Source organism: Oryza glaberrima, chromosome 5, assembly GCF_000147395.1.
Source record: "Oryza glaberrima chromosome 5, OglaRS2, whole genome shotgun sequence".
Taxonomy (NCBI): domain Eukaryota; kingdom Viridiplantae; phylum Streptophyta; class Magnoliopsida; order Poales; family Poaceae; genus Oryza; species Oryza glaberrima.
This window is the reverse complement of record NC_068330.1, coordinates 8,187,682-8,202,893: the sequence shown is the minus strand read 5'-3', so window position 1 is coordinate 8,202,893 and position 15,212 is coordinate 8,187,682. Positions and strand designations below refer to the sequence as shown.

The 15,212-nt window shown below is 44.6% G+C and overlaps 1 non-coding gene and 1 pseudogene across 1 annotated transcript; both read left to right on the top strand.

Annotated features, from left to right (window-relative positions):
- The first annotated feature begins 493 nt into the window (after nucleotides 1-493).
- On the top strand, nucleotides 494-632 carry LOC127775266 (small nucleolar RNA Z247). The gene has a single exon (XR_008017938.1). It is a non-coding gene; the product is annotated as a small nucleolar RNA Z247 (small nucleolar RNA).
- Nucleotides 633-4,530: 3,898 nt separating this feature from the next.
- Nucleotides 4,531-5,591, top strand: LOC127773483 (serine/threonine-protein kinase STY13-like; annotated as a pseudogene).
- The last annotated feature ends 9,621 nt before the right edge of the window (nucleotides 5,592-15,212 follow it).

Genomic DNA, 15,212 nt, shown 5'->3' with positions numbered 1-15,212 from the left:
AGCGATGGCATCCTCCTCCGGCGCCGCCGTGAATCCTCTCTTCGGCCAAGCTATTTCAGAAAAGCTAACGAAGAACAATTTCTCGCTATGGAAGACGCAGATTCTCCCAGTGATTCGCGGCGCACGTATGGAAGGTTATCTGACCGGTGCAACACAAGTTCCATCGGCGGAAATAGAAGTCAAGGAAGGAGAAAAGGGTGAAATGACCAAGAAAGGTTCCAATCCGGCATATGAGGCATGGATTGCTGCGGACCAACAGGTCCTCGGTTTCCTTCTATCAAGCATCTCCAAGGAGATTCTCATCCAAGTCGCAAACGTCGACACAGCGGCTCATGCATGGAAGATGATCGTCGGCCTTCTGTCGACGCAATCTCGCGCACGAGCCCTGAACACCCAGATTGCGCTGGCCACGACCCAGAAGGGCGAGTCAAGTGTATCCGACTACATTAGCAAGATGAAGAAGCTTGCAGATGAGATGGCATCTGCAGGCAAACCTCTCGATGATGAAGAATTCACTTCGTATATCCTCGCTGGTTTGGACAGTGATTATGAACCGGTGGTTTCCTCTATTGTTGGGCGCTCTGAGGGAGTCACAATATCTGAAGTTTACTCACAACTTCTTAGTTTTGAAGGCAGGGCAAAGCTTCGGCAAACCAATGGCAGTAGCGGCAGCTACTCCTCTGTCAACAGCGCCAACCGTGGACGCAACAATGGTGGCGGTGGAAACTTCAACAATGGTGGCGGCAACTTCTCCAACCGTGGACGTGGTGGTGGTCGCGGTGACCGCGGCGGCCGCGGCCGCGGCAATGGCGGACGCAACTTCAAGCCGCGCCCTACCTGTCAGCTATGCGGCAAGGTGGGACATGTGGTGGCTGATTGCTGGCATCGCTACGATGACTCCTTTGTGCTGGACGCAAGGGTTGCAGCGGCTGCCTCGTATGGTGTAGATTCGAACTGGTACGTGGATACCGGTGCCACGGATCATATCACTAATGAGCTTGAGAAGCTTACAACCCGTGACAGATACAACGGCAAGGAACAAATCCACACGGCGAGTGGTTCAGGTATGGATATTAAGCATATAGGTCAATCTACTATTCGTACCCCTACACGCAATCTATATTTGAGAAATATTCTTCATGTTCCTAGAACCAAAAAGAATCTTATATCTGCACATCGTCTTGCCATTGATAATCATGCCTTTGTTGAAGTTCACCCTCGGTTTTTTGCTATCAAGGATCAAATCACGAAGAACACTCTTCTTAGAGGACCCTGTTGTAATGGACTCTATCCTCTACCAGCCTCCTCCACGTCTTCATCCAAGCAAGTCTTAGGAGCTATCAAGCCCACTGTCTCAAGATGGCATAGTCGTCTAGGGCATCCCTCATGGCAAATTGTTCAAAAGGTCGTGAGTCATAATAATCTCCCATGTCTAGGAGAGTCAAAAGAGTTAGGTGTGTGTGATGCATGTCAAAAGGGAAAAAGTCATCAACTTCCCTTTCTCAAATCTACAAGTGCGTCAAATTTTCCTTTAGAGCTTGTGTTTTCTGATGTATGGGGTCCTGCTCCTGATTCTGTTGGGGGCAGAAAATACTATGTCAGTTTCATCGATGATTTTAGCAAATTTACTTGGATATATCTTCTTAAGCAAAAATCTGAAGTATTCCATAAATTCCATGAGTTTCAATAGCTTGTTGAGAGAATTTTTTATCGCAAAATCATTGCCATGCAAACAGACTGGGGAGGAGAATATGAAAAGTTACATGCTTTCTTTACTAAGATTGGCATTAGTCATCATGTTTCATGTCCTCATACACATCAACAAAATGGTTCTGCAGAACGCAAGCATAGACACATTGTAGAGGTTGGGTTATCTCTCCTTGCTCATGCATCCATGCCTTTGAAATTTTGGGATGAAGCTTTCATTGCTGCCACCTATCTTATAAATCGCACACCAAGTAAAGTCATTCAATATGAAACGCCTCTAGAGCATTTATTTCATCAAAAACCTAGCTATACATCCCTTCGGGTCTTCGGTTGTGCATGTTGGCCCAATCTTCGTCCATATAATGCAAGAAAGCTTCAATTCCGTTCCAAACAGTGTGTGTTCTTGGGTTATAGTAATTTACACAAGGGGTTCAAGTGTCTAGATGTAGCAGCTGGTAGAGTATATATTTCAAGGGATGTTGTCTTTGATGAGAATGTTTTTCCTTTTGCATCCCTCCACTCTAATGCCGGTGCAAGACTACGTTCTGAGATTTTATTGCTGCCACCTACACTTCTGAACCCAGATGATAGTACTGGTAGGGGTACAACAATAGGAGATGACCATATGCTTGATAATCCTGAACATACAAATACTTTTGCTGAAGAAAATGCAGAGAATACAGATCATATAGAGCTGGATTTCAGCACAGCCACACAAGATCCGGAGTTCACAGAAGATCATGATGATACGGGCGGAGATTCTCCCGCTCTGTCGTCGCCCTCGGGATCGGGAGCTGCTGTCACGTCGCCGTCATCGTTGCTTGTGATTCCTAAGGCTCCGGTGTCTCCTACTGCCAGCCATTCAGCGTCAGCCACGACTCCAGATGCTCCCGAGGCACATGATTCAGCTACGTCCGCTGCTGCTGGATTTTCTACACCGGTGCCCACACGGCCGGTCACACGGCTACAGAGAGGAATACGCAAGGAAAAACTATATACTGATGGTACGGTACGCTATTCGTTTTTAGCAGTAAATGGTGAACCTCAAAATCTAGATGAAGCATGTCTAACAAAAATTGGGAAAGTGCTATGGATACTGAGTTTTCTGCCTTGATGAATAATAAAACTTGGCATTTAGTTCCACCAGAAAAAGGGAGGAATATTATTGACTGTAAGTGAGTGTATAAAATTAAAAGGAAGTCTGATGGCAGTTTGGATAGATACAAGGCTCGTTTAGTTGCAAAAGGGTTTAAGCAGAGATATGGAATTGATTACGAGGATACTTTTAGTCCAGTTGTAAAGGCAGCTACAATTAGGACTATATTGTCTGTTGCAGTGTCTAGAGGTTGGTCTCTTAGACAACTAGATGTTCAGAATGCTTTTCTTCATGGTTATTTGGAGGAAGAAGTTTATATGAGGCAACCGCCTGGTTATGAGGATAGGAATAAGCCTAATTATATTTGCAAGTTGGATAAGGCACTTTATGGTTTGAAGCAGGCGCCAAGAGCGTGGTATTCTAGACTAAGTATGAAACTTTGTGATCTTGGTTTTCAGCCATCCAAAGCAGACACGTCACTGTTCTTTTATAATAAAGGTAATATTGTTATTTTTGTTCTCATATATGTGGATGATATTATTGTGGCCAGTTCGACAGAGGATGCTACTAATGCATTATTGAGAGATCTGAAGCAGGAGTTTGCTTTAAAGGATCTTGGTGATCTTCATTATTTTCTGGGAATAGAGGTAAATAAGTTGAGTGATGGTATTCTTCTAACCCAGAATAAATATGCACTAGATCTGTTGAAAAGAGCTGGGATGTTGGACTGTAAGCCTGTGGATACTCCGTTGTCTACAACAGAAAAGTTGTCTGCATATACTGGTTCTGTTCTTGGAGCAGAAGATGCTACCAGGTACAGGAGCATTGTAGGAGCACTACAATATTTAACTTTGACAAGGCCTGATACTTCTTTTGCTATTAATAAGGTTTGTCAGTTCTTACATGGTCCTACAATGCAACATTGGATGGCAGTAAAGAGAATTTTGAGATATGTAAAGTCTTCTGTAGATTTGGGTCTGAAGCTTAATAGTTCATCTTCTACTATTATAAGCGCTTTTTCAGATGCTGATTGGGCTGGATCAGTTGATGACAGAAGATCAACTGGTGGTTTCGCTATCTTTCTTGGGTCCAATTTGGTTTCTTGGAGTGCACGAAAACAAGCTACAGTATCCTGTTCTAGTACAAAAGCAGAGTACAAAGCAGTAGCTAATGCTACAGCTGAGGTTATATGGATTCAAACTTTATTGAAGGAAATAGATGTTCAAACACCGCAAGAAGCATGTTTGTGGTGTGATAATTTGGGAGCCACGTATCTTTCAGTTAATCCGGTTTTTCATGCAAGGACAAAACACATTGAAGTTGATTATCATTTTGTTAGAGAAAGAGTGGCTCAAAAGCAATTGGTTATTAAGTTTATTGCTTCTGGAGATCAGATTGCGGATGGATTTACTAAGTCTCTTTCAGCTCAACAATTCAAGAATTTTGTATACAATCTTAACTTAGATAAGTTATGATTGAGGGGGGCTGTTAGAGATATAATATGGTTTAGATTTGCATAGGCTTAGAGATAAGTCTAGAGTTTGTTTCTCACATGAAACAATGTTTTATCTCTTGTAATCGGATCCAAACTGATTCAATCTTGTAAGCCACGTTGAGGGTTCTTCTCAACAATATATAAATATTCATACGCGGCCTCGAGACGAGGTGAGAACGCTTACGCACTTTTACAGTGTTCGTGCGTGCCGGTCGACCTCGCACTGTTGGATATGGAGCTCGAGGAGAAGATGGCTGCTAGGGCATTGGGCAAGGGCATCAGCAGCAGCAACAATGGCGGCGTAGGCGGCGGCGGCGACGAGCCCAAGGCGGCGTGGGAGATCGACCTCTCGAGGCTGCGTATCCGCCAGGGCGCTCCCGTCAAGCACGGCTTCCGCGGCTCGCTGTTCCGCGCGGACTACGACGGCCGCGACGTCGCCGTGAAGCTCCTCGACTGGGGGAAGGAGGGGTTCTCGACGCCCGAACAGATCGCCCACCTGCGCGCGTCGCTCAGGGGCGTGGCCGAAGCCTGGCACAAGATCGACCACCCCAACATCACCAAGTTCGTCGGCGCATCCATGGCCACCGCCGACCTCAACATCCCACAAGGCCAGAGCACCGCGCCGCCGCTGCCGCCGCCGCCACCGGACACACCATGCTGCGTCGTGGTCGAGTACCTCACCGGAGGGACTCTGAAGAGCTATCTGATCAAGCACATGGAGCGCAAGCTCGCCTACAAGGACGCGTCCGCTTCGCGCTGTCAATGGCGAGAGGGCTGAGCTACCTGCACTCGAGGAAGATCGTGCACCGCGACGTCAAGACCGACAACATGCTCCTCGACGGCGAGCTCAACCTCAAGATAGCCGACTTCGGGGTGGCGCGCATCGAGGCGTCGGACCCGAGGGAGATGACCGGGGTGATGTGGACGCTGGGCTACATGGCCCCCGAGGTGCTCGTCGGGGAGCCGTACAACCGCAAGTGCGACGTGTACAGCTTCGGGATCTGCCTGTGGGAGATCTACTGCTGCGAGATGCCGTTCATGGACCTCAGCCTGGCCGACGTCTCGTCGGCGGTCGTCCACAAGGACCTGCGGCCGGAGATCCCGCGGTGCTGCCCGCGCGACATGGCGCTCATCATGTGGCGTTGCTGGCACGCCAACCCGGCGGCGCGGCCGGAGATGGAGGAGGTGGTGGGGATGCTGGAGGCGCTGGACATGAAGAAAGGCCGTGGCATGGTGCCATTGGGGGAGACCGCCGGTTGCTTCTGCATCTCCCTCAGGCGCCGTGGATCATAGATTTTAGGGATACCTCGTGCCCCAACTTATACACATGGTTATCTTAGCTTGTAGTAGTTCGGATCAGTTTATGTGTTAATGCTCACCACTTCCGCAAGTGCAAAAGTGGCATTGCGTTATGGTTTACTATTAAGGTCGCCACTTATATATATGGAAGTTAAATTGTTGCTAGTTGTCCCTTTTTCAGCTTATTCATTAGATTTTTGTTGAGAATTGCTCGTATTTATATCTAAATATACAATTTATGAAAAAAAAAGTCTACCACATTGCAGACCACTTATACAAAGTATTTGTAATCTAGTGTTTTACTATCATATATACACACTCTATTTAAATAAATAATATTGTCGACTTTATTCAGTCAAAAATTTTAAAATTGACCATCAATGATTTAATTTCAAAACATGAAAATATTTTGAATAGATTTTTTTATGTACTTTTGAATAGATTCTTTTATGTACTTTTACAATATTATAATTTTGTTGGATATCATTATTATATTTAATAAAAAAATGTTTAAAATTATACATAAATACCGAATAAAGTTAACAATACATCAATATTTTTCCCTAGGTAATCCATCAACTTTCAGCCACGAAAAATATGAAAAGATTGATATCTTTTAAGAATCCAGCGGGTAGTCTACGGTTCTAGAATCTAGAGCAGGGCAGAACGAGTGAGCGACCCAGCTGGCTCGTCGTTGTCTCGGACCTGCTAGGCCGCGTTGCGAAGCAGAGGTCCAGAGGCGCAAGCACGGGGTGAAAATGGAAAGGAAAAAGTTCACTTGAGGTCCCTTAACTTATCAACGAATCCGATTTCATCCTGGAACCCTCAAGTATCAAAACCAATGCAATATAAATCCCATGACGGTTTGGACTCAAAACCAATACAATATAGATCCCATGACGGTTTGGACGGTGGTTTTAGTTGATGTGGTGGCTAGTTTGACTCGGTCTTTATCCCACGTGGCATTGACGTGGCGATTATGTGGCAATTTGATCTGGAAAAATAAATAAAAATCGTGGGCCCACATGTCAATTAAAATAAAAATAATTAAAAATATTAGGGCCCACATGTCATTCTCACTCCCTCCTCTTCTGCTTCCTCTCTCTCGGGCGTTCTTCTTCCCCCGGCTACAAGTCCGGCTATTAGTCGCTGCACCCAAAACTGATCAGAGTTGAATGTGATCAACAGTCCATATGAAATCTCAAGCAAAAATTGAAGCATCCCATCAAGCTCATCGATTCAGCGCCTGCACGACTTCCGTGCTAGTATCCGGAGAAGGGGCGACGGTGACACGCTGGAGGACGCGGCGGTGCTCGGACATAGATCTTGCTGTATGGAGGTTTATTAGGTGAGCTCAGATTGTACAGGTCGTAATACCAGAGCTTGCATCCATATTCACTTGAGTATGCAATGCAGTAGCATTTGTTCAGGCAAGCTTCTCTGCAATCTTCATCGGTGTCACCTGGTTCGTCCTGAGCGTTGTAAGGGAGCCCTTCGAGATTGTCAAGAATAGCGAAGGAGTCGCCGTGCTCGTTCTGGCCGTTGGCGTCGCAGGCTCGCAGCTCAGTGGGAGAGACCTCGAGCAGCCGGTGACAAAGTAGCCGAGCCGCCCCACTCCTTCGTACGTGTCCGACAGCTTGAACCCGTTGACGCACCGGCATTCGCCACCGGTCGACGTGCAGGCCACTACTAGAAAAAGTATTTTTCCCAACGTAGGTGTCTTATTTTTACAGGCGGACATAAGCTTGGGAGTCAAATGACCGCCTACAAAAATATAAATCGAGGTGAAGTTCGTTGTCCGCCTGCGAAAATCTTTTCGCAGGCGGACTACTTAAGCGGCGCTTGTGAAAATCATTTTCGCAGGCGGACCACCTAAGCCACGCCTGCAAGGCGCATCTTATGTAGTCCGCCTGCAAAAATCGTATCTACCAAAAAAAAACTTCAATCCTTATCTAGTGCTCCAACCCCTCCCTACCACTCATTTCTATCTTCTCAACTCTCTCTCTCCCTCTACCACCGGCTTCTTAGCTCCCCCATCCCCTCCTCTACCCTCCCCTCCCCTCCCCTCCCTCCACCAGCGACAGAGCGCGCTGCGGCGGCGGCGGCGGCTCCCCGACCTCCCCTCCTAGATCCGGCCGGAGGGAGGCCGGGGGAGGGCAGCGGCGGTGCGCGCGGACACCGTGGCGGCGGCGGCGCGCGGACGCGGTGGCAGCGGCGGCGCACGGACGCGGCAGCGACCCGGTGCGGCGGCGGCGGTGGCGACGTGGTTCCCCGGCCTCCCCTCCCAGATCCGGCCGGAGGGAGGCCGGGGAGGGCAGCGGCGGCGCGCGCGGACGCGGAGGCGGCGGCGGCGCACGGACGCTGCGGCGACCGGGTGCGGCGGCGGCGGCTCCCCGGCCTCCCCTCCCAGATCCGGTCGGAGGGAGGCCAGGGGAGGACGGCGCGATGTGGTTCCCCGGCCTCCCCTCCCAGATCCGGCCAGAGGGAGGCCGGGGGAGGGCAGCGGCGGCGCGCGCGGACACGGTGGCGGCGGCGGTGCGCGGACGCGGCGGCGGTGGCTACCCCGGCCTCCCCTCCCAGATTCGGCCGGAGGGGCGGCGGCTACCCCGGCCTCCCCTCCCAGATTCGGCCGGAGGGAGGCCGGGAGAGGGCGGCGGCGGCGGCTCCCGGTGCTGCGGCAGCGGCGTCGGCTACCCCGGCCTCCCCTCCCAGATTCGGCCGGAGGGAGGCCGGGGGAGGGCGGCGGCGGCGTGGAGATTTTTTTTTTGTTTTTTTATTGGATTTTCGCAGGCGGGCCATTTGCCCGCTTGCGAAAATGGATGATTTTCACTGTCGTTCGTCTGCAGGCGGTCCTCCCCTCCGTCTGCGAAAATACGTTTTGGCCACTTGCAAAAATGCTTTTCCTAGTAGTGGGCGCCGAAGTCGCCGCAGAAGAAACCGCTGGAGGAAGAAAAATGTCCAGGAGTGAGAATGACATGTGGGGGCCCATGTGGGCCCCACCATTTTTAATTTTTATTATTTTATTGTAACTGATGTGTGGGCCCATGGTTTTTATTTTTTTCTAGATAAAATTGCCACGTAAGCGTCACGTCAATTCTACATGGGATAAAGACCGAGTCAAATCAGCCATGTAGGTGCCACGTCAGCTAAAACCGTTGTCTTACCATGGGATCTATATTGTACCGGTTTTGACAGTCGTATCTGGTTTTCCGGTTCAATGACGGAATTCGGATTCGTCGAAAATTTAAGAGACCAAAAGTTAACTTATTCCAAATGGAAAATGAGGCCTGTGCTTCGGCCCTCCTAGGCTGCGCGGTGTGTGTGGGTCCATGATGTGGTCAGGGCCGATTTGGATTTCTTTGATCAGTAAATGTTTCCGAATTTCCAAGACAAGATAGCTACTCCCTCCGTCTCAGAATAAACCTAGAACCGGATTAGATGTACTATGAATCTGGACATACCCCTATCTAGATTCGTAGTACTAGAATATATCACATCCGATTTTAGGTTGCTATATTCTGGGACATAGGGAGTAGACTATTTGGATTGACCTACCATTTTTAGAGTGGGCTCATGGATAGGGTAGCCTTTGGTGCCTGGTGTAAGATTTTCACATTTTGATCATAATTGATTGGATTGACCATATTATTTGTGACATAAAACAAGCTTTGAAAGAGACTTTCTTGATCCTGTAAACAAGTATCGAGGACCTTTTTTTTAAAAAAAAAAAAGAAACACAGTGGTTCATACACGCAAGTACACTCATCCTATAGACACAGCATACCCTTCCCCAACAAAAACTTCGAGAGAGTGAGACGGTATATCAAGATTGATAAAGTCATCAAAGGTGCTACGCTATAGATAGGTACCTCGCTTATCACTGAAAAAATAATTAATCATAAGTACGAGTACTGCCATGTCAAGTTTTTGAGTTGAATTTGTGTTGGTTAAAAAAAAATCTAACCAACTGAGTTACCCTCAATTTACTTGAAATATAGTAGGTCTCAAAAATTTTACATTTGTTATCCATGTACACAAATTTCATGATCGTGTTTTCATTTTGAAGGCGTTGTTGAATTTCACACACTTTATAGAAAAAAAGTAAAAACTTGTGTTCAATCCTTATAATTAGCCTGGTATTAAATTTGATTAAAAATGATTCCGTAGTTGGTTATTTCAATTTAACGTGGATGCCTTAGCAATGTTTGAATTTGGAAAATTCTAATTTCTATTGTTTTTTATGTACTATGTGGGATTTTTATTTGCATCCCAAACTCCACGAAAGAATAAAAACTCTAGAGAAAACTAACATAGTACTCCCTTTTTCACAGCTGAACATGTGTTTTACTTTAAATATTTAAATTTGAGGTATATCATTGCAACAAACCTATAAAAAACAGCCTTTCCAATGCATTCTCCAAACTAAAATTAGGTAAGTTTGATGAAAAAATATCCTCCAATAGACCTGCCAACAAACCCTCCAAGCCATCTGGCTCACAAAATTAACTCCCTAGCTAGCTAAACATGGGCATCCTACCTAGCGAGCCAAGCCATGTTGCCAACCAGGGGATCCAGTCGTCAGATACCCTTCTCCCCTTCTCTCTCTTTTCCCACACCCATGCAGAGGAGCGCTGCCGGCCACCATCGTCATCGAGGTCGCCATCATCATCCGTTGCTGCTACCGAGGTCACTGTCGCCAGGGTTAATCCTATCGGTTATGCTGATTTGATCGGGCCTCACCAAAATGCCGAAATTTTGGTCCGAAATTTTGAACAAAATTTAGTTGAATTTGAACAAATATTACCAAAATTCATGAAAAAATGAAAAATTTCGGCCGAAGTAATATCGTATCGAAGAGGACCGAAATGATCGAAATTTTGGAAATTTCAGTCTGAAATTTCCAACCATGACTATCGCCAGCCACCGCCACTGTCGTTTGTGCCATCACTAGCCGTTGCCATCCACCTCGAGGTTACTATCCGTTTTCGCTGTTGTATTCGCCATAGTCTGGAAGCCTCCGCCACCTGTGCCCCTACTGGATTCGACTGGTGTGGCGCGGATTCGCGAGGGCTTGTGTCGGATTCGGGCAACACGGTGTGGATTCGAGGGCTACACGACACCCGCTCTAGCGCAAATTCGACTAGCGGGTTGGATTTGGAGCTTCATGGCCTTCACCGCCTCCGTCTCCCCGAGCTGAGTTCTGGGTTGCGGCTGACGTTGTCGTCGCCGCCGTTAAAAGGCCGGGAGAGGAGGAAGAGGGGAGAAAGAGGAGTAGGAAGAAGGGGTAGTACTAGAGGCTGGTGTATGGGTCCTAATGTCATATGCTCGGAAAGAAGAGAGTACATGAAAAGACTATTGAAGTGAGTAATAATAAGTTAAGTCTGCCAAATCAGTTGGATAGCTAGCTATATGGATGTTCTGTAGAGATGCAATTAAGTGAGCAATCCCAGGGGCAGTATAAGGGCTGGTGTCAGGCAACACTAACGGCTTTCGGCAAAACCTATAGCAAAACTGCTTATCCATCTATTATAACACCTTGATCTAAGTATAATTAGCATACTATTACAACAATAGACACGTTATGACACCAACGAATCGATTTTCTGGATCCGCCATTGAGCAATCCTGGCCACTATGCACATAATTAGTTTATTTCCTTGTATAATTTTTTTAAAAAATAAATCAAAAGTAGGATAAGCTAAAATCACACCTACCCAGTACATCCTTGAAGGCAGGCCAGACAAATTACGGTTAAAAGACTAACGGGAGTACTTTTTTTATTTTTGAATAGTCTAACTGGAGTACTTCACCCGGAAACAAAACCCCATTGTGGCATTGTGCATTCAACATACCCTTATCCACTTAGTTTCAAGAAAATTTAACAGCATGAGATTTATCCTCTCTATACCCGTGGACCAAGCCGGCAGCACGTTCGCCGTGGACCAAGCAAGGCCGGCGCCGACCGATCACCGATCGATAACAGATGCATGCATGCATGCACGCACGCACGCACGCACGAACGGCGCTAACTAACGATAATATATTCGTACCCTACGGTTTTTTGCCGACACGTATGCGTACGCAAGCAGCCATCGACACGTAGCCCCCGCGCGCCGACGCGGCGCTCGTCCGCTCGCTACCTACTATGTACTACTATAGCTGCCACATCCTTCGACCTCCACGTATGCAAAGTTGCAAATTAAACTCACTGTACGCATCCACGTATACGCCATGTGCGTGCGGCGGCCGGCCGGGCAAACGGCCGATCGGCAAATCATAAGGCAGCCGCGCGCGCGTAATATATAACCGTAGCTCCAAGGTAACTGTGTCTCCATACACGGTATATGCGTATGCATTATTATGCCGTGTTTATATAAATTGCGTATATTAGACAAAGCGGCAGATACACGGGCGCGCGCTTAGTATAGAGATATCGGTAGATTGCAAGGCCTACGAAAACGATAGCTATACGCTACGAAACCGATCGAATCTCCAACGTGGGTGTGTCGACTTGCGCCTTTGGCACGACGCACACTTGTCCGCCGTTCGACGTTATGCCCAATCGCCCATCGACCAAATACTTCATTTTTTAATCAGTTCCGGCTAGCTAGTTTGTATACATGCATGCATGAATCATGTACATACCTGATAAATAATATGCTCCGAACATCTATTATGGCCAATGATGTATACATGATATGCTCCGAACATCTATTGCTAGCTGCAACATAACTGATCGACCAACATGTGTCATGTCGCTAACTAAGCAATCATCGTGCAAGCTAAGCTAGGTGTATGAAATCTGCAATAGGATATACAGTGTATGTATGTGCTAGTTCTTACGAGCTTCCGTTATTGTTGATAGCTAACGATTGATTGCTGCTCGTATATTTGTCTGGATATATAACGATCTATGCAGCTAATAGCAAATGGGTTTGTCTCGGATAAGACAAATCACTATTTGGTCGAACGGACCAACTGACCTGATTTTTCGGATCTCTTCTGCACGTGGTAAGATCCTGTTATTTCGGCATCTATTTTTCGTTGTAGATCTCATTTTCTCGCCGCGACTACTTGCACCAATTAATTAACTATAATATATATCTGCACTGTATTTTGGTCATTTCGACAGCGCGCTAGCCGATCTTGAAAGAATATCTAGTTCTGTAGCGCTCATAATAACTTTGTTATGCAGTTGCCAATAAAGCGAAGACTGCTACAGATCGGACGTCCAATATTTAGCAAAAGATCGGACGTTACTCACCCACCTGTCTGACTGCATGTAAAAAAAGAGACTGCTACAGATTGGACGTTGCTCACCCACATGTCTGACTGCATAAAAAAAACATTATAGTTAAGCTGCTACGATGTAAGCCTATACCCTACTCTCGTGTATGCATGCATGAAATCTCTCTCTTCATATTCTCTACCAATAAACCTTTAAACTAATTTTTCTTCTAAATTACTTATCCGATCTACCATCCGATTTCATCATTGTATTCGTTATAATTAAATCTTTACAATAAGATCTCACTTGGTTATATTTCTGATAAAATTTATAAATATGATTATATTACTAATTGGAACATTTATATATTATACGTGAAATAACGAGTTATAATTATTGAAACATTAGACAATATTCATTGCAACATCCAAACAAAACATGCAACATTTATAAATGAATTAGTGAAACATTAGAAAATACTTACTGAAACATCCAATAATACCACGTGCAACATTCACAAATAAACAAGTGAAACATCAGAAAAATATTTATTAAAACATTGAAATAATGCCATGGAACATTTTATAAGATCCATGGTAATATAAAACTTAAAATGCGCAACATAGCCATACTCTGACTGAAACATTTATTTCTTACACGTGAAACATTCAAGTTCATCGGTTGAAACATATGTATTTTTTTAATCGAAATATAATCATGTGATATCTTGTTATAGAGATTTAATTGCAACAAATACAATTGTGCAATCGGATAGTAAATTGAATAAATAGTTTTCAAGGAAAATTCCTTTAAAGCTTACAACTAGAACCTCTTGCATGTATATACTCGTAGACTATATGAAGCTAAATAAATGCTAGCTACATGCAAGGATGAGACGTGGAGAGAGAAAAGGAATAGTGCATATGTAAAGTCAGAGTCATGGAAAAGGTGAATCAACTTTAGATTAGTACAAAGGAGAAAGTTGGTGTCCGATGTTTATCTTCCGATCGAACGCACGACACGAAGCATTTCCCCAATAAGGCCTTATAAAGGGGTGAAAAAATACCACCTTTAGCTGTCTCTTTGGCTCGATTTAAATTGAATTGCTCCAAGTAATCTGCCTCTTCCTTCAAAACTAAAATAACATACTTTTCAAACGCATGTTACTTTCGCTCTAGCTTGAGTCAGCTCAATCATTAAAACAATACTAGTCTCAAATGGAACATAAAAATTATATATTATGGGGAAGAGCATCAGTAATACAACGGTGAGTCGTTGGTGCATGACTCCCCCAACCAAGTTTTAAATTATGATGTTCCTGAATATTACACATATGTAGGTGAGCTTTAAACAAGATTTTAATGAGATCAGGATGTGTCGCTAGCTTCGTCTATTAGAGCGTGTGTTAAGGGTCACATTTGCTGAGGTGTTGAGTGTGGTGTTACGTGTGTAGTTGGTCTCAGTGTGTACGCATCTGTAGTGTAATCTAATAAATAAATAAATTATAAATTATAATAAATTGATTAGAAGAAAATTAACTCAATAAAAAAAGGGTATGTCCAAATGTCAGGAGAAAAAAAATAAATGTCTGTTTATGTATCTGAGGAAAAACAAAGCTTGATAAGAAACACCCCTTACAAGTAATTGATAAGAATTTCTCGGGTACACACTCGATAAAAACTTGATATATATTGATTTTTTAGGATTTATTGAAAATTAAAAAGTGATAAAATATGGAAAAACTTTGGAAAGTTGTATGAAAGTATAGAATAAGTATGGAAATAAAAATAAAGGAAAATTCACGGCATGAACTTTGCTATAGTTTGGATATTCTCAAAGATAGATACAACAAGAATTCAAAAAAAAAAGAATTCACAATTCATGACAATAAACAACAGTGTCAAGTTATTACATAAAGAGTAAATTAGGATTTATTATGTAAAAGTACTAATATTAATAGATTTATCATGAAAAATGCTTTCATATATAGTTATATGTTAGTAACTTTTTATAAAACATAAAGTTAGAAAAAGTAATAAGGGAACATGTGTTTTTGGAGACTGTGTTTGTGTCTAAAATGTAAGTAAAAGAGAATGGAGATAATAACATTCATTTCCATCTACTTTGTAAATTTCGGCGGTGCCAGCCAGTATTAATTGATGAACCCATAGCATTGAATTGGCACAACAAGAAAAAGGAGAAGTCTTTCAATGGTCAGGATGCTTTTGGGCGGAGATACCACACATCTAATAATGATTAAAGATTGAAGGGCTAACCTCATGTAGCACTGGTACATGCTTAATTTACCGCTAAATATACCCACGTGTGCATGTTCTACACTACTATAGATCCTGCTATTGTTGGTGGCCTATTTATTGTTGGTGGCC